This window comes from Amblyomma mixtum, chromosome 1 (assembly GCF_055824585.1).
Source record: "Amblyomma mixtum isolate Tamu chromosome 1, ASM5582458v1, whole genome shotgun sequence".
In the NCBI taxonomy this organism is placed as follows: Eukaryota; Metazoa; Arthropoda; class Arachnida; order Ixodida; family Ixodidae; genus Amblyomma; species Amblyomma mixtum.
Window position 1 is genome coordinate 175,838,183 of NC_143012.1, and position 27,405 is coordinate 175,865,587.

Below are 27,405 nucleotides of genomic sequence, written 5' to 3' on the forward strand. Positions count from 1 at the left end.
AGGAAAACATGTTCAATTGTCTCCGGCTGCTTACATAACAGGCAATTTGTTGTCCATGGGACAAAGATTCCTTTTTCATGGAGCCAGGTTTTAACGGGTAGTGTATTAGAGTGCAATTTGAAAAAGAATGTTTTCACTGTCGGCCGGACCGGCATCATTTTCACCCATTTTAAAATATCCTGCCCTGTGCCTCCACGCTAAGGCGCACGATACAAAGGTGGCGGCAGCATAATATCAAGCAGCTCCTTATACAGCTTCTTTTTGGGAACGTTATACAGGTATTGTAGTGAAAAACGCACTTCCAACAACCTGAAGGAAAGGACGACCTCATGCAAATATTCGTTTACAGCACCACACATGTTTTCACACGATGACACTATGATTCCGGGGAGCAGCCTTTGCAACCGCATTTGTATAACAGTTCTCAAAAATATGTCATTTTGATCACGAAGGAAAATAAAGCGCGACACCACTTGACGCAAAAACAAAGGAACCAGTCCAACACCACCGCTTTTTACTGAAATAAACAAGTTTGTTCGCCTGGTTTTCTCCCAGGTCGACGCCCAAAGAAAAACTGCAAACACTCGATGGATTTTTCGAATATTGCTGCGCGACGCACAGAGCACATTCATCACGTACCATATCTTAGAAATCAAGAAAACATTGCACACAAAGGCACGTGAAAAGATTGACAGCTGCCTTCCTTCCCACGCGTCCGCTTTCTCCCTTGCCCTTAACGTCTCCTCGTTCCAGTGTGTGCTGGGATCGCGATAACTTTTTAGGGGCACCCCAAGGTAGCGAGTCGGTAAGTCAGTCCATTGCAGTCGAGAAAAAAAAATCTGGTGAAATATCCCATTCCCCATGCCAATATCCTGAGCTTTTTCCTCAGTTTATCTGACATCCAGTTTGGTCGCAGAACTTTTCGACCACATTCGTAACTTCACGAATGCTGTCTCTGTTTGTGAAAAATACCGCTATGTCGTCCGCGTATGCAAGGATTTTCACTTCGGCTGCCTGAAGCTTGAATCCAGAAATGCAGTCACTGTTAAGAATGGCCAAGCACAACGGCTCGAGATATACTGCAAAAAGCAGGGGAGAGAGCGGGCATCCTTGTCTCACCGACCAGCGTACTATGAGGCTGTTGGTAAGTTCGCCGTTAACTATAATTCTCGTCGTACAATTTGCGTAAGCCATTTTTACCCCTTATACTATTACGTTACCCAGGTTGGCATGCTCTAGAATGGAGAAAAGAATATCATGAGGAACACGGTCGAAAGCTTTTACTAAATCTAGCTGCATCATAGCTACTTGACTGCCAAGCGCGTCAACGCATTCTAATACGCTTCGTGCAACATGTATATTTGTGGCAATGCTGCGACCTTTGATGCCACAGGTTTGATGCGGCCCAACTAAATTGGCGATTACACTTTGCAATCTGCTGGCTAAAATCTTCATGAACACCTTGTAATCCACATTTGTGAGGCTGATTGGTCTCTAGGACCCCACCAACATACGTTTCTTCGTGTGATGAGTCTTGGGAATTAAAAAAATGTGGGAGGTAGTAAAAGACAATGGAACTTGATTATTTTCATAAGCTTCTGTTAATACTTTGAGTATCAGTTGAGCGACGTAGTGTTTGAATGTTTTGAAGAATATAGCACTCAACCCATCTGGCCCAGGGGCTTTCCCAGATGGTAGGTCGTCTATTGCTTTTTCTATCTCCTGCAAGGTAATTGGCATCTCTAGGCGCTGCTTGATTTCATCGTCAAGTGTTGGCATCAATTGTAAGAAGTTTACATGAAAACCTTCTACAGTCTGGCGCTTGTTACTAAAAAGTTCTGTTAAGTGGTCCACAAAGGCGTTCTGAATATCTCCTGGATCGCTGGTAACTGCGTCTCCGTATCTTATCTTTCTGATTTCTTTCTGGCAAGCGTACCGTTTTTCGTCCGCGAGCGCTCGCTTTGTAGGCGTTTCGCCTGCCCACAATTTTTCGGACCTTACACGTACGACAGCAGCTTTATATTTTTCTGTGTCATTGCGTTCCAGTTCGCATTTCACATCTCTGATTTCTTTTGAGAACATTCCAGGAGCTGTGCTTTCCATGTTCAGCAAGCATTCCAGTTCAGCGTGCAGGGTTCTTTCTTTTTCTTTCTCTTTATACCTAATCACACTGCTCCTTTCTATTGCTTTAATCTTCACCTGCTCTTTGAATCTTTCCCATTCCATTGCAAAAGAAACTGGTTGGGCAATAAGAATGTTCTCAAAATCAGTCTTAATTTTCATCACGAACTCTTCATCCTCCAAAAGTTTGGCATTCAGTTTCCACAAGTGCCAGTTAAAGCGTGCTTTCCTGCTCTTTTTTCCAAAAGTGGCACTCAAAAGACAATGATCACTGAAAGTCACTGCTTGTACATGATAACTAGAGCATAAGGGAACACCGACGCCGATGTTCTGGAGGCGTACTGCCCATTTATCTATAGCCTAGTTCGTTGCGTAAGGTTTCCCAAATGTAGGTCATTGGACCGGCTGGCGTCTCCTCTGCGGAGAACTGTCGTCACAGTGCACGTATTCAGTGGACCGAGCCAACAGAGTAGAACACCAGATTAGAATAAAAGTAGGGTAATCTTTTGGCATTACGCGGTACACTGCTCACTGAATTTCTGTGAGGCGTATTAATAATAAATTATTAATAACGCCGCAATCTTAAAAAAGGAGGACTCTGCAGGTGTGCGTACAAAACTTTGTGGGTGGCGAAGAAAATATATTTCGTTAAGAGGGATATAAGCTAGGCACATCTATTTCTGTGGCACAAGCTGCGTGGCCATTCTTTGCGAAAAATTATACAAAGGATTCCACCTCTCCTCTTGTAAAAAGCATTGCCCCAAAAGTAATGCAATGCGTCGGCCGGGAATCGAACCCGGGCCACCCGCGTGGCAGGCGAGTATTCTACCACTGAACCACCGACGCAGACATTGCAGTGGCGTACTGCCCATCTATTTATAGCCTAGTTGGTTGCGCAAGTATCCCTCTATGTAGGTCATTGGACCGGCTGGCTGGCGTCTCCTCTGCGGAGAGGAACTGTCGTCACAGCGCGTAGTGAGCGTACCGCGCCACCAAAATAGGCCACCAAACTAGACCAACAGTAGGGTAATTTTATTGGATTATGCTGCGGACAGGTCGCTAAACTTCTGCGAGACGTATTGATAATAAAAATTACCGGGGGCACTCAAGCAACTTACTTGCGGCTACTGCGAAAACACTCAAATTCTTTTTATATTTTACTCCAAATCCGCTCTAATTCCATTCCAATTATATTCCAATTCTATTTTAATTCTATTCTATTCCTTTGTAGGTGCCTCAGCTGTGTATATTACAGTAGGATACAACTTAAAAAAGAACTGCTGCAGGTATAGTTTTACAGGGTGCTTAGCACGACAGAAACAGGCACATGAAGGGACACATACAGAACGAACGCTAACTTGCAACTGAAGGAACTGGAATCGAATTTACATGCTCGAGGAATCAAACCCGCATGCCCAGCTATCCTATTATTTGAGGAGGCGGCTAGATATCAAGGCCTAAATTGAACTGAGATAATTTGGGGGCTAAAAATATCAAAGGAGCGCAAAAAACGCAGTAAGCACCTCCCCCTCCTTCAGACAGCAACACCTGATAGATTATTCAGCATTGAGTAGCAGATTCTTTCCCTAGCAAATCAACCGACGTCTCATTGATGCACTTATCGATTCTCAACTTATGAACAAAAGACACCTCAAGAGGTTCCCTTGCCAGCTACCCTTTAGAGCGGGTAACAACTTCACTTATTCCGAAATGTGGATGACAATGGCAACCTTAACAATGCTTAGGCAGGTTGTAATTAGTTCTGACAGCCAGAAGAGGGTGGGGAGGGGGGCGCTGTGGTGAAACTTTGCTCCCCCTAATGGAGAACCTTACGCGTGTTTAAGGTTGGTAACACTCGGCCACGGCCCGCGACGTCCCAAAGCGACTGAGGCTATGAGAGACGCCGTAGTGAAGGGCTGCGGAAATTTAGACCACGTGGGGTCCTTTAACGTGCACTGACATCGCACAGCACACGGGCCTCTAGAATTTCGCCTTCATCGAAATTCAGCCGCCGCAGCCGGGATCGAACCCGCGTCTTTCAGGTCAGCAGCCGAGCGCCGTAACCACTGAGCCACCGCGGCGGGGCAAATTTAAACGCATTGATCGGCATATATTTTTTGTGTGCTTGTGTGTACCGGTCTTCCCACCATATTAAGTCTCAACGATTTTGGCCGCTTTCGAACCAGGCCTGGGCTACCGCATTTCGATGGAGGCGAAGAGCAGAAGCCGCACGTGTGTTGTGCGATGTCAGTAAAGATCCCCACGCGGTCGAAATTATTCCAGAGGCGTTTACTAGGGCTCTTTATTGCTTTCTCCTTTCACTCCCTCCGTTGTCCCTTCCCTTACAGCGCGGTTCGGGTGTCCACCGAGATATGTGAGACAGTTACTGCGTCATTTCCTTTCCTCAAAAAACCAACTTTAGGGATAGGAATAGAAGTAACTTTATTAAAATGCCGGCAACCGACGGTTTAGCGCGTGGTGACGTTGGCCAAGCGTCAACCCAGGGTTATGCCCTACTGTGCACTACCCCAGTTAGGCCCGTTTGTGGTGGGTCGTGAGGCTTGTTCTTTCGGAGTGCAACCCGGGCTTGCTGGACAGCCCATAGTTGAGTGTCCTTGTTTGAAGACTGCACTGCTCTTTGGTGTTCGGGCGGGTATGTCCTGGAGGTAGCCTCGGTCGGGAACCTGGCACAGTCCCACGTGATGTGCATTGGTCTGCCGGACCCTCTGCACAAACACTGCACACACCACTCGTATAGAGTTCCGGGTTAAGCACGTGCAGCACTGCCGGGGCGGGAGTAACCCGGTCTGTATCTGCCTTAGTATGACGGCCTCCTCGCGACTGAGTGCCGAGTGGGGAGGCAGCATTGTCTGTCGAGCTACCTAGTTCTTAAGAATGCTTGGAGCGTGTAGATCGAGTTCTCACGGTAAGAAGACGAGCTCAGAATCCTCTTTAGCGCACCTTTAATGCGATCGCCATTAGGTTGTCGTTTTACAAAAATTATCGGTTTTCTCCGTGACGAAACCATCTTATTGGTCGAGGGGGTCCTGACGTCATCAACCGCATATATGTGAAAATCTGAGGACTAAAATGTTCAAGTATATTGCATTGGATTATCATATGGGATTACACTGACCTAGTCTAATAATCCATCTCAGTCCACCCATTCATCCACCTTATTTATACCACTACTTCCCCTGGTTCACCTTAATCCACCCATTAATCTGCACTAATCCACCTAATAATCAAAATTCTGGGGTGGGCCTGCTTCCAAAGTTATGGGGGTTCTTTGGAATTCTCGAAAGGGCGGGGGGGGGGGAGCTGAAAGACCGAAAGGCAGTAGCTAGCGAAACCTGTTTCATTGGCTTTTTTCCGCATTCGTCAGACTCGCCCCGCGGGCCTTCCAAGCCGGTTTCGGCGTTGCCATCAGCGTGACGGAAAAATTACGCGAGTCTTCCATAGATGGCGTTGGCCGCCACATTTAGCGTAAAGCTCTTTGATATTGAGGGGCTTTACATCAGCGGCGCGTCAGCAACCCCCGATCCTAGCACAGCGCGTTGGGAGTCAGACAGGCAACCACTACGTTACGCCGGTAGGTCCGTACAGCTTGGTAAAAGCGGAGCTTTGTAAATTTATGTCGTGTGGTCTTTCCAAGGAGGTTATATAACATGCAGCACACTGAGTCCCTTTTCAGCAGCCTCGCAGATCTGCAAGACGCCATAGGATGGTGCTACAAGCTCACCACGGCTCTTTGCACGATGAGGCCGGTCAGCTCACTAGAATGCAGTGCTGCCACGCAGTCCTCACACCGTGTTCTGGCAGCAACTTTTGCAGCTACAAATCCTGCAATATAGGGAAGAATAGAGAAACAGTGCACTAGCACAACCGCAACAAAACACCGCGCAGCCACTCAGCTACACGGCGGACGCTGCACGTTTTGGCTGTTTTCTGCCCCTGGCAACATGGCGCCGCGTCAGTGAGCGCCGGCTTCACTTTTCGAGCGCCCCCTCCACTCCAGAAGTATAATATAACCTCCTTGGGTATTTCGTGTCATGATTCAGATTGTGAAAGAGGAAAGGCTGTCCGTGTCTGCGTGGTCAAAAAGAACCGCTCTCGCGTCATATCCTTAAGGGTCCCCCATTTTTTTTCCCCTTTCTGCAGCTACAGTGTTCTAGAAGAGTGTACTGCAGAATTGGATGGCACAGCGCCATTTTTGTTGCGAGCTGTCGAGAGTAGCCTTTAGCTTGCAGAATGAAATGGTGAAAAAGGAGAAAAAAAAGGATAACGGACACATCACGCCGCTTAGCCTCCTCTGAGAGTTGCGGAATGTCAGGCTGGATTTCACGACGATGCCTACCGTGTGCTTGTCCTCCTCCTCAACAGCAGGTGCTGTTACTCTGCCAACTCACTCTTGCAGCCTTTTCTTCTTGTCCCACTGTTTGTGTACTCATTTTTGGAATCCTCGCCCATGTCGTCCGGCTAGCTCTTTTTTTTTTCTTCAACATGGTATATATTACAGTGATGTTATGTTCTATGTACATGAACTATATACAAGCCATTATAAAAAAAGGGGTAATTAATACATATTCAAAAGACATACACTAGAAAAGGGGCAATGCAGAGCACATCACTAATAGTGAGTGCCACTCCGGTTCGTACTCAGTCTGGGCATACACGTCTCTTAAATGAACAACCATTCGACAGAAGTGATCGTTTGAATACACAACAGGTTCACAGTGTCTGTCCATCATGCGGGTTTTCCAGAGGCTGTGCAGTCAAATCAGAAAGAACATGTCCAGGGGTTCATCAACAAATGGCAGCGCAGTGAGATAGCGAACAGAATGTGGAGTCAGATGAATTCTTTTTTTTAATGTGCGTTGCAGGATATCCCAGAAGAGTACTGCATCTTTGCAACTGATGAAACAATGCTCAATTGTTTCTGGTTCATCACAAAGGCGGCAATTAACGGTAGACACAAAAATGCCCTTTTTCTCTAACCATGTTCTAACGGGCAACGTACCGGTGTGTAATTGAAAGCAAAAGGTCTTTGTACACGCTGGGACTGGCATCTTACGTACTCTTTTGAGTACGTCATGCCCCGGTAAACCAACATACAGAGAGCGGTACCTGGGCGGAGGGAAGAGCATACTAATCAAATCCTTATACAACTTTTTCCTCGAAACTAAAGAAAGGAACTCAGGAGAACTCAGGAAAAGGAACTCAGGAGAAGCTCAGTCGGTAGAGCATGAGGCTCTTAATCTCACGGCCGTGGGTTCGAGCCCCACGTTGGGCGCAGATTTTTTTATTTTCACGTTTTGGACAAAGTTTGATTTTTTAGTGACGCGTTATTCTCGACCATCGAAAAATGAACTCTGTGCGCTCGTTGCCATGCAATTCAATGCTTTTGCGCGGAATTCGCTGCCTTAGCATAGGGGGTCGCCATCATCGTAACGTGCCTAATCGAATAATCCTGCATTTGTCTCCAGCGGGTAGATTTGACCCAGAGAAGTAAAAGCACAACCCACAATATCTCCAACGCACAATATCCAACGCACAATATCTCAACCCTTTAACGACCCGATTTTGAAGAGATCCAGGAAACAAACTTCACTGTCTAAATCACAGATGAGTTATAATGCAGCAAGTATAAAAGTTGATAAATTTTCTAGCTTCGCTATGATATAGATATCTGGAATATGCAACACCGCGAGAGCATTCGGTAACTTTGTGTTACCGCAAGGTTAGCATTAAGAATAACTAGGAAGACTGTCATGAAATGGTACCAACAGATGTTTTGGTTTATCTGCTCGTTACTTCCATTTTCATTCTCGACAAACACGGTAAAACTAATCGGCCCTATTAACTACCAGATTTGGCTGGAGGCAGGAGCTAGGTTCCTTCGTGGCAACCATGTGCCCGTCCAGCCGCCATACTGTTCTGAGGTTAGAAGCTATGAAAGCTGCAAGTGAGGTAGAACTGTAGAAAAGAAAAGGTGCAAATGTGATATGGCGACAGCTGTTAGCGCCTCGTTTCCCAAGATGGCGGCGCTGGTGGCATGGTCAGCAGTAGGACGAAGTGATTGGAAAGAAAGCGTGGAAAAGAATGGAAGGCGAGCCGAGTGGTGAGAAGGAGTTGGCGAGGAGTGAAAAAAAATTTTTTTTGGCGAAATAACGGTCACAATACTCCGCGATTTTTATCCACCATCTTTCAGGCTTAAAATGCCGGGGAGAAAGCTACACAAAGTAGATACGGAGATCAATGTACACTTCGAACATGTGCTCCGCAGGCTTTACTAAACGTGCTTCCACGACTTTGTAATCATCTACTGACACAGGACATGATAGCGCAATATGCCACATTTCAGAGATTATTAGCATTCTTTCTCGGCTATTTTAGGGTCGGTCCCAATCTAGAATTTCGTGTGAAGCCTTCGATTAACTCCGTTAAACTCTGGTTAGTTCGAAGGAGTGTCGCGGAAGCTGCAGCCAAAGGAAGGGTAACCTTGAGGGTGCCCTTGGCAAAGCCTAGCATAGCAACAGCCCATCCAGATATCAAATAAATGTTGCCAGACTGGGTTTCCGCGGCGCTGCGAACGGATCAGCTTCGCTCGCCACCGCACGAAAGCACTATGTTATCGCCGCAGCAGATCACGCCTCGTGTTAAACTGCAACCCTCTCGCGCTGTGCATTGCACATTACCTTCTTCATCAACTTACATCTGCGGCACGAACAGATCAGATCAGCTTAACCTCGATCAGCGACGATATTACCTGTCTGACAACGTCCCCTGACCTGCCGACGATCCAGCAAAGCAAAACGACGAGCCAACCAGACTAAATTTGCTTTCGCACGTTCACTCGGTTTAACTGTATGTTAAACCTTTGAAGGTATTAGACTAAATTTGCTTTCGCACGTTCACTCGGTTTAACTGTATGTTAAACCTTTGAAGGAATTAGACTAAATTTGCTTTCGTACGTTCACTAGGCTTAACTGTATGTTAAATCTTTGAAGGAATTAGACTAAATTTGCTTTCGTACGTTCACTCGGCTTAACTGTATGTTAAACCTTTGAAGGAATTAGACTAAATTTGCTTTCGCACGTTCACTTGGCTTAACTGTATGTTAAACCTTTGAAAGCCGCCGCGGTGGCTAAGTGGTTATGGTGCTCGGCTGCTGACCCGGAAGACGCGGGCTCGATCCCGGCCGCGGTGGCTGCAATTTCTTTGGAGGAGAAATTCTAGAGGCCCGTGTACTGTGCGATGTCAGTGCACGTTAAAGAACCCCAGGTGGTCGAAATTTCCGGAGCCCTCCACTACGGCGTCTCTCATAGCCTTAGTCGCTTTGGGACGTTAAACCCCGTAAACCAAACCTAAACCTTTGAAGGAGCTAAACACCGCAGCGGACACTGGACAGAGAAAGAAGACGACACAGGGCGGTACTTGCAACTAAAATTTTATTTGAAACTTCATGGCTTTTTAAAGACAGAGGCACCTGTGATCTTACAATCAGGTAAAGGTAATCTTACAACCACTTCTTTTCTTGCTTTTTTTTTTCAGCCAAAGAAAAAACAGAAAGTGCAGAATGGTGATATTACTGGACATTTTTTCGGTGTAAAATGCTGTCTGTATCATTCCATTTGTTCTGTCATAGGCTTATGGTTTTATTTTTTAACATATGTGCTTGGGGCAGCTTGTGTATGCGTTTACTTCATTTTTGTTTAATTTTCGTTTAAACGTTAGGTATTACAACGTGATCTTCTCTTAGAATAATTTTCTGCCTACTTATTTTCATACTTCGATCACTATGTAGGTTGAAAAAGTGTCGACGTGGGTTTGTTAAGCCGTTGCAAGACAGCTTTTGCTTATGTCTCCTTTTGTCTTGTATGACGGAGTCAACAAATAAACTTCCTTAATGCGAAGGCTTTAGATTGCTGGCAGACACGAAACTTGGCTCAAAAAGTGACGGTGTTTCAAAACTCGCGATTGGTCGAAATGGTGTGCCGTCATTAAAGGAGGGAAAATAGGAAATGCTAACCAATAATAGCCAGTATACAAGTACCTACAGCTGCACCATCCACAAAGAATAGAATAGAATTAGCGCATAAATAGAGTAGTATTCGAATATAATTGGAACTGAATTAGAGTGGCACTGGAAGCAAAGAGAAACAGAATTTACTTTATTGTTTTCTCAGTACTCGCAAGTAAGTTGCTTGAGTGTCCCCGGTAATTTTTATTATCACTACGTCCCACCGAAGTTCAGTGATCAGTCTCCCGCATAATGTACCAAAATTATGTGTTGGTCTAATCTGGTGGCCTCTATTGGAGACGCGTTCTGCTGACTAAGCACTTTGCTACGACAGTTCCTCTCCGCAGAGGAGAGACGCCAGCCGCTCCAATGACCTACATAACCAGAAACTTGCGCAACGAGCTACGCAATAAGGAGATGGGAAGTATGCTTGCAGAACATCTGCGTCGGTGGTTCAGTGGTAGAATACTCGCCTGCCACGCGGGTGGCCCGTGTTCGATTCCCGGCCGACGCATTGCTTTACTTTTGCCGGCTTACGCACCGAACTACGCTATAAAGAGATGGGAAGTATGCTTGCAGAACATCTGCGTCGGTGGTTAGGATTCTACTTCCGGCCACCGAGCGTGAAGGACGTGTGTATCATGGGCTCCCAAGGAGCGGATTCAGCGGCCCAGCCGGGCCGCGGTATCAGGAGTACGATCAAACCGAACGAGGACTACCAGCTGATTTTGCCGCATTTGCCAAACGGTTCGAGTCTTTTGCGTACTGTTTTTTTGCATGGCGACGTCCAAGCCAGGCCATACCGTGTTGAAAACTTTCGTGACGCTCTTGAGCGTCTGTCATTGCTGCCGGAAGTGGTTGCCCTCGGGGCATATCAGATGAATCATGTGTGGGCCGTGACATTCTGCAATGAAGAAGGAAAAAACAAAATGCTACAGGCGGAGGCGTTCAACGTCAAGGACCACCGCGGTGTGGTCATTGACCCACGCAACCAGGGCGTCAGGCTGAAGCTGTTCTGGCTGCTACACGGAGTGCAAGACGACGACGTGAAGGCAGCTCTGGCGGCTTTTGGAATAGTGACCGACATAACTCGGGACAAGTGGAGAGTCAAAGGCTGCGTCGACAAGTCGTCTACTACGAGCTCAGTGACATTGAAGCTGAAGGTGGGCGTTACCATCGCGGACTTACCGCACCAGCTGCGTGTTGGAGAGGACGTCGCACTCGTCCACGTTCCTGGCAGAGCTCCGCTCTGCCTCCGGTGCCGCGGCACCGGACACATACGTCGGGAATGCCGTGTGCCACGTTGCGGGCTCTGTCGTCGCTTCGGCCACGACGACGCCCAGTGCGTGCGAACATATGCTACCGTAGCTGGTCCTGGTCATAGGGATACTACTGAGGAGCATATTATGGACGAAGTCGACGCGGTAGAGGCGACCCGTGAGAGTCGGGAAGACGCAGTACCGAAAAGCATAGCCTCAGAAAAAGCAACGCTTCCCAAGGAACATGAGGCTGCCAACTCAGCAGAACCATCTGTGCCTGACACCAGAACTGAGGCGGGGGCGGGAAAAGCAGATGATGCTGCGGTAGGTGCTCCTGAGACGGTTTTGGAACCGACCGACGAGAAGGACATTGACACGGAGATGCCCACGGCGTCCACTTTGCCAGCGTAGAGGACGCACGACGAAGCTGATGACAAGGCGACGAGCTACGACGGGACGGACCATGAGGAACCTCTTCCCAAAGCGCCTCCTGCTCGACGTGCGGCCTACAAGCCCAAGCCGAACGTCCCCCCTGGTCGTAGGACTTCGTCGGCTGTCCCTCCGCCTTAGCGGAGGTGCCTTGCAGGGTCTCCGTGTTGGTAACCCGGTCTTCGATCCTGCGTCCGTACACGCCAGTGGCCGGAAGTAGAATGAACCACCGACGCTGATGTTCCGTTCGCATACTGCCCATCGCTTTATAGCGTAGCTCGGTGAGTAAATCGGCAAAAGTAAAACATGCGTCGGCCGGAAATCGAACCCGGGCCACCCGCGTGGCAGGCGAGTATTCTACCACTGAACCACCGACGCCTATGTTAGGCCGCTAGACTGATCGTTTGTTGAGAGCGCAACCTGTTACGTAAGTCTACCTTCATGTAGGTCATCGCCCCGGCTGCGCCTGCCATAGAGAAGCGACTGCTCTTTGACGAAAAAAACTGCTGTGATAAACCGTATGTTCAACGAGGGCGTGGACTGCATTCCTGAGCATTGATTTCTCCGCTCGAATGCGTTGCAGATTCACCGTTTAAAGCCACTTGTTGCATTAGTACTAACATGCCCAATAATTCTGGACAAAAGCATTTTTGATCAGGAAACCATTTATGTAAGCATTTTTTTAGCATAATGCAAGATTTCACTAAAGAGTCAATATATCCGCAGATACCGGACGACAGTCTTGTATTTTTTTTTCTATTATGATTTTGCTCTCTTCAAAAGCATTTTCTATTGGTTTGTTGTGGCAGTCTTCAGTGTTCGATGCGATTGATGAAAACATTCCAGAAGAAAGGTTTTGCTACACATGAGAAGAATTAACCATCACCTTGAATTTCCAGAAAAGGGTTGTAGCGCCGAAAGAGACAACACACCGAAAGCTAAACCGAAAGCTAAGGCGGAGCTTTCTGTGTGTTGTCTGCTTCGGCGCAACAATCCTTTTCTGGAAACATGCACCAGCTATCCCTCCAACAAGTATTACTCATTACATTCAATATTTCCATAAGGGTGTCTTACAATTTTCCAATTTTAAAAATTTTTCTCTTAGAATGTCGCACATGCAGATTGTATTTTTTTGTTGTCGTACTCTTTCCCGAAGTTCTAGGTGTATATTGGCAGGATATTGACGGAGAGTACTCGAGTGACTATTCGCAGATAGATGACCATAGGTATCCCCTTTGCATCTGGGAGGAGGTGAGATCCAGCTTTCCTAGTAATTTAAACTGATTATTTGCTTACCATAATTGTACTCACACCCCTCCATTCTTTTATTTTAATCTGAATCCGGTGGTTGCATGGATGAAAAGTTAGGAGCGTGGGCTTTGAAACTTTTAAACGGGTTGGTTACAGTTATCACCATGCTTAGCATTTTTTTCTCTATATTTTTAGAAATACTTCGAACTTAACAATATTATGTATAAAGCTTGCCACTTTTCTTTATATGCAATATATTTAATCTCAAACTTGGAACCTCACGTCAATGCCCTGGTTTTCAGCTGCCATCTTCCAAGCACTTTTTTGCTATCTTCTGCAGCAGATTCATTCACATTGCCTTTCTTGTCACTAAATCCTGGGGGCTAAAGGCGAGTGACAAAGTCTGCATCGACATCCGGCTGTATACTGCCAAATTCTAAAACAAATGTTCAGTTATTTTACAGAGTTACCATCCACTGTCCTTGTGTCGTCTTGGTTAAGTTTCGTTTGTAGCTTCGCGTTCTTAGACACCCTGACCTAGCTTCAAAGAGTGGGGCTTTTTCCTTCCTGTTATCAAATTACAATTCCTTCCTTATTTCCGTTTTTACATTTTTTTTATTTCTACAGTCTGCTCCTTTTTCATTGAAGTAGTCCAATTCTTACCTTTTGCATTTTTAACCTGTCGTTTAAAGCTCGTCATTTCTCTATCCTTCTTTACTACATACTTACTTGTTAGTTTGTTAGTTTATTGCTTTGTTTGCCGGTCGCTATAACCAACTAACTTTCAACCCCATAGAAACCAAGTTTATGTTTTTTGATCTACTCAAAAACTCAAAAATCACTTGCCTTCTTTATCGCTTGGCCGTGCTTCCCATTGCACTAGTGACAGCGTGACAATCCCTGGTACACAACTTGATTCTCACCTAAAATTTCATCATCATATGAACTAGGTAGAGGAGGAAGCCGTGTTTGGAATCCCTGCTCTATGATAAAATCTGTTTCTTTTCTTCTTCATCCGTGCTTTTATCGCTTTACTATGTGTTTATTCATGCGCATATCAACTACGACACTGTAACATGGTGATACGCACACCACTGTCATTTGCGCTCAAAACTACACATTCCAAATCAGGCCGTACCAATCATTACCGGCAGTTCATATAATTCCAGTGCTACGTGAGTATAATCTTATTCATCAATAATTTGCTTCAGTGCAATCTGGCTGTCATGTTATTCAGGTGAATTGACAAGAAAACTTTCTTTTCAGTTTACTGAGAATAGTTTGTAGAATAGTAACCTCACCAGGTTTGCAGCTCACAAAAATTTTCTTGCCACCCCAAGTCTGTGCTACTCATGGAGTTCTTGTTTTACCTCTATTTCTTTATGGAATGAACCGCCCTGAGTTTAAAATTACCCATGTCTTTGTCAATGCGCAAATCAACTTTGAAATTTTTTCTTTCACAACAATAAAAGACTTGACAGGTTTGTGTGTGTACATTTTATTATTGATTATTTGAGTTGCTCCACTCCGCTGTCTTTCTTCTTTTTGTAGCCGCCGCGGTGGCTCAGTGGTTATGGTGCTTGGCTGCTGGCCCGAAAGACGCGGGGTCGATCTTGGCCGCGGCGGCCGAACTTACATGGAGGCGAAATTCTAGAGGCCCGTGTACTGTGCGGTGTCAGTGAACTAACGTTAAAGAACTCCAGCTGGTCGAAATTACCGGAACCCTTCACTACTTCGTCCCTCATAGACGAAATCGCTTTGAGACGTTAAACCCCCATTAAACCATCTTTATGTATTTCGTGCTATATGATATCTATCGATGGTGACATTATTTTACACTTTTGTTTTTCGCCCTGTTTATGTGTTTCTTTCGTTTCCATCCCATTTAACGTTTTGATATGAATATTACCTTTCTCAGTATTGCACAAGTACCCGTATGTATTGGTGCTGGTTTATTTTTAATGCAGATTAATGTTAATTTATGGAGGATGTCGTTACAGCCTCCTGACTGTGGGTCCTTCGCCTGCATACTGATGTTTATGAGCTCCTCCCTCATCTACATCATCAATTCTAATTAATTACATTAATTATAAACCAATGCAACTCGTGCAAAGTTAAAATCGAGAGAGAGAATACGATACAAAAGCAATATTGCACCTAAAGTGCACTAACACAAGAGAGAGATTACAACACAAAATAATTATTGCACTAACAGAAGAGAGAGGCAAACAGATTAAGCTGTAAGATTAAGGTGCAAGAGTTATTTTCCGCCGCTACGAATTTCATTTTTCACCCTCATCTGCGATGTCTTCCCTAAGGTTAAGCCCGCTCGCATCCCGTCGAAAAACTGAGTCCTTAAAACTTCTTCACTCCATAGTCCATTCTGCTAATTGCCTTTCAGTGGGTAAGTATATCTCGTTTTCAAAACCATCTGCAACCAGGAGCCATCACGATCTTAATATCCAACCTTTGTTTGCCCGCACTAACGTTTTCAAATACAGTTTTTTTCCGAGCACTGTGGTAAGTTGGAATTCTTTGGACGGTAACATTCGTGCATTATCAGTCTCTGATTTTGCGTCGGCAATTGAGTCCTAGCATTGTATGTTGTTGTTCTCAGCGTGTATATTTCTAATGCTTGTAATGTACCCTTGTATGCGTGGAATTGTTCCACATTTTATGTACCCACTCCTGCTATAGCCCACAGAATGGGGCTGCAGTATTTTCAAATAAATAAATAAATAAATAAAATTGTTAATTGACCTCCCCGTAAATATACCATTTGGGAGTTATTACCAAATAGCTGAGCTTCTACGTACACTAACAATTTCAAATACAGCGGAGATTCAAATACCCACCACCCCACACATCATTAACACAGCACGAGGCGGTCTGCTGGCGGAGACTGCAAGCAGGGACTTTCCACAATTTATACATACTACATAAAATGTTCCGTACACAATACAGGGACACATGTCCGTGGTGCGGAGCAACCTCCACGCTATATCACATCACATGGAAATGCGAACGTAACAGAGCATTTCACAAGCTAAATGACCCGAATGCGGAACAATGGGAGGGCCTGCTGACCAGCAGCGAGCTCACGGCCCAAAGGGCACTGGTGCAGCACGCCTGCGAAGCAGCAAGACTCAGCGGTGCCCTGGAATAGGGGCGCCGATCTTGTGAAGAGGCCGAATACATGACGACATCGGCCCACCGCTAAAACCTGATTTTTGGAGCAATAAATGTTTTTCACTCACTTGCAGCGAGCCATGATCAGAGACCAACGAGCCGAAACAGCCACTTCAGTGAGTAAAAATGCTCCGGGAAAATAAAAAGCAATGCGTCGGCCGGGAATTGAACCCGGGCCACCCGCGTGGCAGGCGAGTATTCTACCACTGAACCACCGACGCCGATGTCCGGAAGTTTCGCTGATCGTCTATTCATAGCCACCTGTTACGCAAGTCTCCGTTAAGTAGGTCATTGCGCCGGCCGGCCTCTGCTACACAGAGGAGCACTCTATGTCGTGAGAGCTCTTGTGGTAAAGCGAATGTTCACAGCATTGAATTTTCGGTATATGGGCATGAAATTCTTCTAAACGACAATGTTTTTTGTATGGGCGGAACTAAGCAGACAGAGAATTTCTGAAGACTGCATTGTTCGTTCACTCCTGAGTACTGCATATACACTTGGTGTAAGCATAGCAGGCCCCAGCCGTTCAGTAACGTACTTACTATAGGTTTGCAGTGACTTTTCACACGGCCATGTTTCAGTGGGGTTAGTGGCATCGCCCGCGTGCTGTGCGATGTCAGTGCACGTTAAAGATCCCCAGGTGGTCGAAATTATTCCAGAGACCTCCACTGTCTCTTCCTTCTTTCACTCCCACCTTCCTCACTTTCTTATGGCGCGGTTCGGGTGTCCACCGTGATGTCAGAGAATTACTTCGCCATTTCCTTTGCCAAAAAAACAATTTTTCATTTTTTCATTAAAGAACACTAGTTCGCTGAAATTATACAGCAGCCCTCCACTACGGCGCCTCTTTCTCTTTTTCTTTCTCTTCCACCTTACTCGCTTCCTTCACGGCGTCGTTGAGGTGTCCGCAAAGAATTGACAGTTACTGTAGCTTTCATTTCCTCAAAAACCAATTACTTTTTTTCCTTTTAGTTCCGTGACCCACCGCGCTCTCTTCGCGTCTCAGAAAGTTAAACCTATCATTTTCCTATCCACAGCTTGCTGAGACAGTTTCTGCCTCATTGCTTAGTATGTGCAAGGTACAATTTTTATAAATTTTGTTTTTACCTCGAGGGACCAGAAAGTACCTGCAAAATTCTCTCCACTCCATTCTTACATCCTGCATATGTGAGTGCCATATCCACCAGTTCTAGACAAAAACATTTTTCAACGGGAAAGAAAGAACGCAATCTTCATATATTCTATAAGATTTCACTATAACAGCAAATAAAACAGCACAACTCCTGTCCTGCAGCCTTTCATTTATTTTTTTGCTATTCGTGTTATTGCTATTGTCAGAACCGTTCCCCTTTTATTTTCTATGGCAGCCTTGACTGCTCGATGCGAGCGATGGAAGAACGTTGAAAGAACGATATTGCTACTGAGAAAAACAATGGACCATCACTTTCAGTATTTCCATACAGCACCAAATAGTATTTTAATATTCGAAATTCTTGTCGAAAAGTGCTGGACACGCATGGTGCAAAGTCATAGATATATGAATTACCTTGCCGCGACGAATACCGCATGTTGGTTTTCACCAACATGCACTACATGACGGCAGAGCTCTGCCATGGCCTTTCTTAGCTGTAGAAAATCATCCTTAACGTTCTGTGGCAGTTCACAGCGATTTGCATTGTGTGTAATGCATAGTTTTGCTCACGTGTAAAGACGGAAGGACCAGACAACTGTACGACACAATAATTACACATTGGCAGTGAAGGAATGCAAATTGCTACGCAGTTCTGAAGAAAAAAGAGCAAGCTTCGAATTAATACAAATGCTCATTTAGTTCATGGTACGTGACGGGCTTCATAAAAAAGATATTATCGTACCGATCATTACCAGTCGTGCTATCTTGCTTTTAGTGTCTCATAACCGTAAGCAGTCGTCTGTCGTTCAATGTTTATTTTATATTGAGTTTCAGCTTCAGTTTCTTTATTTCTACCACAGCCAAAATTTGACATCATAGGAGAATTCCCGTAGAAAACACGTTGGGTCGTGAATATCACTTTCGAAACCATGATATAAACAGAAATAATTACTTTATTAGTAAAAGAATTTTTTATATAGGAAAAATTCTTTCCTCTGCAGTGTCAATAAAAATTGTGAGGCAACCGTTCGTCGCACAGCGTTCCGGGTGGTGTCATACGCGCTTGTGTGTGTATTGATAATGTGTGTATGGGTTGGTGTCAGTGCACCCAGGGACATTAATGCTTTCACATTCCCGCACATAAGCAGTCCTAAGTGTCGGTGGCGAATTTTAATGCGAAAACGTTACTAACCCCATTACGAGAAAAACCGATGCAGAGAATCCCTGTGATGACAAGAAAAATAGAGCTACGTCATTGAGCGGTAGTAAGACGCAGTCAGCACGCCGAGCCCCGCCATTTGAGACAGTAGTAGAGATGTGCGTTTATACATACGCCCATTAGCCGACCTGAATGCGACGCCAGTTTTCCCGACTACATTCGTACCGAAATTGTGAGCAACCGTTCACCTTACAGCGTTACGGGTGGGTTATATACGAGAGAGAGAGAGTACTGTATATTTGTCTGAATTATGTATTATACCTCACAACAAGAAATTGAAAGTGAAACAACATTGAAAAAATCTAGATCAGTTTATTATCCATTCATGTATCCATATCTCTGGTTTGTGAATAAATTATACGGGGTGAAAAACTGCTTAACCGAAAAAAACCTTCCCTCCTGAGCAACCTTTGCTAAAGGAGGCATAACTGAAAGGGGGCGGCAGTTTTTCAACCCCGTTTTCACTGGCTTGTGTCTTGGTATCATTAACGTTATATTGTGATGCATAACAACCTGTGATGATTTTTCTTATATTTAGAAGGTGGTTCGCACCGTATGAAGCATTTATTTCACCTGCCAACCTTCCGTCCATTTAAACTACTTCAAATTCCTGTCAATATTTTACCTCCCGTAATGAACGCACCTCCATAATTTTCAGAGGTTCTTTGGAAAATAGTGCGTTCAGGGGGTGAGTAAACACTGTAATACTTTCGAGCGTAAATAGCGCAGGTCTGCAGTGCAGATTGCAAACGGGGGCGCGTAAATATAGGTTCACTGTTCTCAATCTTTCTGTTGAATGCTAGCTGAGTGCAGGGCAGTTACCCGCGCACCGCAGTGCAACATTCCAGTCCCTAGTGCATCTGTTAGAATTGCAGTCAAATTTTCTCTCGCCTTTCAATTGTCGGCATTCAGTTATATATGCATACATCAAAAAACAACCGCGAGTGCGTTGCGCTGAAGAATCGAAGTTCCAGTGGGAAGGGCACGACCGAAATCAGCGACGAACACATTCGGCAGGAGAAGTAAATGCATCACAAAAGTGACATTGTAGATTTATTGGCGGGAAGCTTTATTGGCGGGTAGATTTATTGGCGGGAGGCATTAGAATTTCAAATCTTTATTCCGTTTTCGTGTCCCATTTACTTCTCCGGTTCGTAGTACCTCGACGAGTATGGCACTCGAACCCGCTTGTACCTGTGCCTCCGTGGCATCTGCATGTGGGCCCAGCAGCTTCGAGATTCAATCAGGGCTCGCACATCGCTTTCTCTCTTAAGGCCCATCTCCATGGACGCATCCCAGGCGCACCAGCGCAGCGCTTACGCGCCCAGCGCCGCACCGCGACAAGCGTCGGAAAACATGCAACTCGATGACCTGTCGCTGCTACCGCGTTCAGCTCGGCTCGGCGAAGCAGACGGCGCGAAGGGCCGTACCGGATGCCGAGGGAACTGCGTTCTGTGCATGATTGGTTACACCGACCGCAAACCAGCGGCCACTTCCGGCGCCGGCGCCAGCTCGCGTCGGCACGTCGCGCATGCGCAGACCGGCTCCGGCGTACACTGGTAGGCGTAGGCGCTGCGCTCGTGCGCCTCGGATGCGCCCATGGAGATGGGCCTTTAAGAGGCGTGAGGTCTCGCGTCTCCCAAATGATGCACTCCTGTGAGCACCTAAAGTTGTTTCTAATACTGCGCGAAAAAATAAAAGGCAATGCGTCGGCCGGGAATCGAACCCGAGCCACCCGTGTGGCAGGCGAGCATTCCACCACTGAACCATCAACGCTTCTTTTTCTTCAACATGGTATTTATTACAGTGCTGTAATGTTCTATGTACATGAACTATATACAAGCCATTATGAAAACTGTTAAACAATACATATTGAAAAGACCATGCACTAGAAAAGGGGCAATGCAGATCACATCACTAATAGTGAGTGCCACTCCGGTTCGTACTCAGTCTGGGCATACACGTCTCTGAGATTAACAACCATTCGACTGAAATGATCCTTTGTAGACACAACAGGTTCACAGTGTCTGTCCATCATGCGGGTTTTCCAGAGGCTGTGCAGTCCAATCAGAAAGAACATGTCCAGGTGTTTATCAACAAATGGCAGCGCAGTGAGATAGCGAACAGAATGTGGAGTCAGATGAATTCTTTTTTTAAATGTGCGTTCCAGGATATCCCAGAAGAGTACTGCATCTTTGCAACTGATGAAACAATGCTCAATTGTTTCTGGTTCATCACAAAGGCGGCAATTAACGGTAGACACAAAAATGCCCTTTTTTCTCTAACCATGTTCTAACGGGCAACGTACCGGTGTGTAATTGAAAGAAAAAGGTCTTTGTACACGCTGGGACTGGCATCTTACGTACTCTTTTGAGTACGTCATGCCCAGGTAAACCAAAATACAGAGAGCGGTACATGGGCGGAGGGAAGAGCATACTAATCAAATCCTTATACAACTTTTTCCTCGACACTAAAGAAAGGAACTCAGGGGAAAAACGAACAATTAGAAAACGGACAGCCAAACACACCTCCTGCATTATGCCCCACAAACACGGACGGTCACAAACATTGGAAGACACAATGAGGTTGGGTAAAACATGAACTAAATTTGTTTGCAGGAATGAACGTACTATTGGGTGTGTAGTGTCACGGAAAAACATGAAACGTGACACTATCTGTCGGACATACAGGTGAACTAGACCAAGGCCACCAGCGCTTACAGGCCGAAAAAGCTTATCGCGCCTCATGGATTCAAAAGACGAATCCCACACAAAAGTCGCGAAAACCCTGTGAAAACGCTGTATAGGAAGTCTTGCGCAATGAATAATTTGCAGTACATAATATATTTTAGTGGCGAGAAACAGATTACAGGCGGTCGCCCTGCCAAAAATTGAGAGGCCATGGGGGACAAACGTTTCAGCATAGCGCTGAAGAGTTGACACGTGGTCTTTCCAATAATGTTCGCTATGCTTATAGGCACTCAAAGGGACGCCAAGGTACTTTGGTGGTCTGCATGTCCATCTTATACCAGCATATTCAGCAGGTGCCGTACCCTAGCTACCAAACCAAAGACCGCAACTCTTAGAGCGATTAATACGACTCCCTGACACCGAACCAAAGTCCTCCGTTAAACGAATAACCTCATCGATGCTTGGCTTATCAGTACAAAAAAAACGCAAGGTCATCTGCATAAGCCAATACCTTCAGTTCGTGGCCCATTATTCGGAAACCATTGACAGCTCTACTGTTTATAACACTTATGCAAAGTGCTCCAAGTATAATGCGAACAGGAGCGGAGACAGTGGGCACCCTTGTTTCACCGAAGACTGAATTGGGACTGGTTGTGAGAGACAGCCATTAACAATCAAGCGCGTGGTACAGGATTTGTAACAAAGGCGTATGCCAGTAGAAAGTATTGAACCGAGATTGACGTGATTTAAAAGTGCAAAAAGAAATGAATGGCACACTCGATCAGATGCCTTTTCCAGGTCAATTTGCAGCATTGCTAATTGTTCTTGAGCGTCACTGCAATACTGCAACACCGTACGCGCTACATGTTGGTTAGACTGTATTGATCGTCCCCGCAAGCCACATGTTTGATGAGGCCCAATCAAAGTAGACATTGCAAGCTGCAGCCGATTTGACATTACTTTAGCAAAAATCTTATAATCTACATTAGAAAGCGTGATTGGTCTGTAGCCATCTACAAATCGAAGTTTTTCCTTATCCTCGTTCTTTGGTATAAAGACAATATGACTTTTCGTAAATGACTGAGGCAGAAATTCAACATCAATACTTGTCTCAAAAATTTGGAGCAGGACAGGGGCTAGAACGGATTTAAATGCCTTGTAAAATTCTCCTGAGAGGCCGTCAGGCCCCGGGGGTTTTCAAAAGCGGCAATTGATCAATTGCATCTTGCAATTCACACAAGCTTAAAGAGCCACTTATTGCCTTGCACTCATCCTGATTGAGTGGGTTAATCATGGACACCAATCGCGCTATATGATCATCATCAGCAGTGCTAGACGTGGCAGCAAACAGAGAGCTATAGTGGTTTTCAAACTCGGTAACTATGACATCTGTACTTGCGACGAGGGCACCACCACAGTAGAGCTCAGAAATTCGCTTGGCAGCCACGTGACGACGCTCATCTAGCAAGGCCTGTCTAGTAGGATCCTCAGAGTGCAGAGGACGGTTGCTGCGGGATCGTACACCGGCCGCACGATAGCGTTCTGCATCAAACTTCTGAAGGTTGCACTTAACCGAACCAATTTCCTCTTTATACAAGCCAGGAGCCTCACATTCAAGCGCATGCAGATTATAAAGACTCTGAAGTAGCCGTTTCTCCTCACCATGCTTAAGATAAGACTTCACGGAGCCGATCTCAATAGCTATGCTACGAACTTGTAGCTTAAACATCTCCCAAGCTGCAAATAATGCGACATCTATGACCAAGCAAGATTCCAAAGCTGTCATCACTCGCTGCTGAAAATGCTCATCATTTAGAAGCTCGGAATTAAGCTTCCACAGTTCCCACTGGGGCTGAAATTTGGGACGGGCGCATTCTCTATCCACGCAATGACTATAGCATGATCTGAGAAAGAAACAGGCTTGACATTACATGAAATGTGCCGTTTAAGGAGATCTACGGAAACGTCAATGCGATCAAGGCGTGAATGTGAGGCTCCTCTGATGAATGTTTAGGCGGATGACAATCCGGCATCAATTAAACCTCCGTTTTCGGTAATAGAGAATAATATACCAGAGCTCTTATCGGCGTTTTGGTTAGGTCCTGTGCGATCGCGTGGGTCGCACACACAGTTGAAGTCACCCATGAAAACGACATAACGATCACATCCTAGGAGAGTTGCAATTGCATGAAAAAAAACTGCTCGTTGCGCCGGATTATTTGAAGCATACACATTGATAACCCTCCACGACTCGCCATGCAGTCGAAAGTCACAACATATCAGACGGCCTTCTATGTCAACCTGGTACTTAAAGTCAGAAATAGGTAGACTCTTCTTTAAGAAAAGAAAGCAACCTGCCGAAAGACCCACTGAGTGCGACACACAGACGTTGTAATCTGTTAGGAAAGGTCGCAGGGCTATCTCTGTATCCACTTCACTTTCTATCTGAGTTTCGTGAATAGCGACAATAGCGACAATTTTCACTGAACCACCGACGCCGCTGTGGCGATGCCAATGTCCCAGCGCCCCACTAACCATCTATTCATAGCACAACTTGTTACGCAAGTGTATCTACTTAGTTTGTAATATGGGGTTTGATGGCGCACAAGGCAAGTGTATCTAGGTCACTGTTCGTGCTGGCGTCGGCTATACAGAGGCGCTCTCCTTCCACTGAAGGAATTTCGGTGGTATTAAACGTGTATTTACTCAGGACGTGTAATATAATCCTAGGCAGTTAGTTCTTTGCTCAAATACTCTTCAAAATTCAAAGCTTGTAGTCACTACTTATGTAATTAGTACTAACGCAATAAGTGCTCGCATCTGTAAGTGTATGTCAGCACGAAATTCACGGATAGTACTGAGGCAATATGCGGCAGGAGCAGACAGCAGTGGAGTGGAGTGTGATGTCATGTGATGTCATGTCATGTGACGTGACCTACATGACATTACAGGAAGGACGGACGGACGGACGGATGGGTCTTCATTTTTAGCTCTGAACCCCATTCTGTTTACTTTTTCTCCGTAGGTGATATTTCTCATTTTTCTAAGCTATATGACTGATATCTGCGAAGGTTAACGCCATTTCTTCTTTCCGCTTCCAAACCACCAGTACTATGATTTTCCTTTGGTCGCCTCTACTGTTGATGTGTAAATTTTCATTTCACTATCCCTAAAGCCCAAAACTACTGAATGTCTCATCATGTGTCTTCTGATACCTGCATGTATAGCTATACAGATCAAAAGAAAATGTTTAATGTTTTCTACATTGCTCTTGCCTTGTACACAAATGTCAGCTCCCTGTTAACGCTTACATCTATATTGCCAGCTTCTAAGCCAAGCTGATTTAGCCCCAAATAAAAGGGTACTGTCTTGATTTATCGCACGGTGTTTCCTTCCGGGTTTCACCCTTTCCAGCTCAATGTTCATGCAGTGAATCATTTGCCCCATTTTTGTCGCCACTCTGCTGTCTCGGTTTCGCGCAGTACTCCTGTACATCAATTTTATTTATGAGGGAACTGTGGAATATTCCATTATGCCGTTATTATAGCGTACAGAGGAAAATGGTCTTCTCTACCGATAAGGAGCAAAATGCTGGTTTCAAACATTGTCCTTCGCACGCACGTAGTATTCCGACTACCACAGAAAACGAATGGGGTCCGTTTTTGACAATAAAAAGTGCAAGGCTACAAAACCTATCTCCCAGGTAGCATTTGCGAATATGTTGATTGTTACGGCCAAATCTGACAATATGCGAAAAAATTGCCTTCAGAACTAACGTCCCATTAGAAATATTGTGCTTAGAATTTTTGGGCATGAAATCTGTAGTTTGTGTACTACACCTGATTTTAAGCACTGTACCCCTTTCGCAAAAGTCAGCCGCGGAACCATTACGCACTTCCACAGTGTTGGTGTTACCTTTAAGCCAGTTGTATATGCATATACAGGGTGTTTCACGTAATATTTTACACAATTTTGAGTTAAAAGAGTAATTTTTCGACATAGTGTAATAGTGTCAGTGTCAGTGGTGCAATACATCATAATACAGGTAAGACGTTCTAACTAGCAGGATGATTAAATAATACTTTTACTGTTGGGCTCCTTAATTGTTGAGAGGCATGTAGCCCACCGTAAATAATATCCATATCAGCTTTTGTGCTTTCTAAAACGCGGTTACCCTCGGCGCTGCGTCCCTACAAATTTTGTCTATTTCCAAGAGTTGCGTGCACTGGAGAGGTTGCTTTGCCTGCAAGCTTCTCGAAAGCGCATGTACTATTTTGGCACGGTGTAGCCAAAATTTGTTGGGGCACAGCGCAAGGTCCAACACCGGATGAAGTTCCAATGCACCGGGCCAGGATTAGGCAGGATGCGTCAAATGCGCCCACTGGGAAAAATACAGGGGGCTCTGGTCTGGCCTGCTACGATGATGACGATTCCGACATCAACGACAGGTAATTCCGCTCAGATTAATTCATCTGTAAAACCAGGAGCTCAGTGGCTCAGCGCTTAGGGCGCTCGGCCGCTGCACCGGAGTTCTCGAGTTCGAACCCGACCGCGGCGGCCGTGTTTCGACGGAGGCGAAACGCAAAGAATCCCGCCTGCTGTTCGATGTCAGTGCACGTTAAAGGCCTACTTGACCGAAAATCTGCGCACCGTAAAAGGTTTTTTTTTTCACAGTACACCCCCATAGTATGTTACCCTCAAAACATTACGTTCCGGATTCAAACGGTTAAGGCGCCAACGGCTCGCAAATTGGAAAAACGGCCGTCATCACCACGCGCCGGAAGTGACGCTTGTTTAACACGGGAGGCGGGAGTCTGGACAGGTCCGGAGCGTCTGCTCAATGCGGCTCGTGCTAAGCGATGGTATCGGTAGCGGGTGCAGTATTTTGCTCAATACATCCTGGTTATATACGACAAAAACTCATATGAAGCCACATAACACGCATCGTCACTAGAATGAAACACCCGAGAAAAATTTCTAAACGTGTTTTATTCGATGTGGTATAAAGTGGAAAATTCCTCGCGCAACCTCAGCGAAGATTATAATAATAACAATGGTATAATAATAAGACAATAACAACCACAGCACAAGGAAAAAACTAAACTGCTGGGTACCGAGTCATGTCCGGATAAAAGGCAACAAGAGAGCATACTTGCGCCGTTCAAGCAAAGACAAGCAGATTTACAAAGTAAGTATTCCCTTTAAGGACTGCATTAACCTAGTACATCAGAAATTAAGAAAAATGGCAGTCCGCTTGGGACACCCAAGTAAATAATAAACCACGCTTGTTATTTGTACACTTGTACACTTGTTGTACAAGTTGTATAACAGCAACAGCGTGTTGCTGTAGTGTACACTTGTAAACTTGGTAAAGTCCCTTTTAGATCAATGGAAGTCGCGGACTCTCCAGGAACGTTACAAAGAAGTGATTCTGTGTCGTCTTTCAATAGACCCAACCCCCCACACCTTAAACATAACTTCATGCTTACGGAGAAGTGGTAACCATAAACCACATTTTATGTTCCTGCACTTAGCTCGAACAACTAACACAAAAGCACTTCCAAGAACTTTATGCTTCACACATCCCATTGCACCCTAGGTTACTCCTGGGAAAAAAAGCATTTGTTGAAATTTCCACCGTTTTTAACTTTCTGAAAGAACAAAGCTTCTGAAGAAACTGTGAGATGTGAAATCACTTTAGTTTCTTCCCGCAATGCATACAAACCTTGTGTCTGGCGCATAATGGCCTTAGTTGCTTATGTGCCATCGAACTTTTTTTTTTCTTTATTGCCCGGCTTTGACATTACACAACAAAATGGCGGGACACAATGAACACTTGGTGTTGATATAGTCAGCCTGCCAGGGGCTGGCTTCGTCACATTAAAATTCCTTTAGGGCCATCAAAGGCTTCACCCTTGACAGCCACTCGGGAGCCTCGCCAACAGATTTGACACTCTCAACAAACCGGTGCACAGTTTCACGAAAATAAATTCGTGCTGGCCTCGCGTCGGGATCACAGTAATATCCTGCCATTCTCGCGCGCCAAATACTGTGGAGGCCCAGTAACATTATCAGATCGAAAGGTACTCCGT

The 27,405-nt window shown here is 45.4% G+C and overlaps 2 non-coding genes and 1 pseudogene across 2 annotated transcripts; all 3 read right to left on the minus strand.

Moving 5' to 3' along the window:
• Positions 1-2,896: 2,896 nt before the first annotated feature.
• Positions 2,897-2,967, minus strand: TRNAG-GCC (transfer RNA glycine (anticodon GCC)). Its single transcript has one exon. It is a non-coding gene; the product is annotated as a tRNA-Gly (tRNA).
• Positions 2,968-6,722: 3,755 nt separating this feature from the next.
• On the minus strand, positions 6,723-27,054 carry LOC149369963 (uncharacterized; annotated as a pseudogene).
• On the minus strand, positions 16,423-16,493 carry TRNAG-GCC (transfer RNA glycine (anticodon GCC)). The gene has a single exon. It is a non-coding gene; the product is annotated as a tRNA-Gly (tRNA).
• Positions 27,055-27,405: the final 351 nt, after the last annotated feature.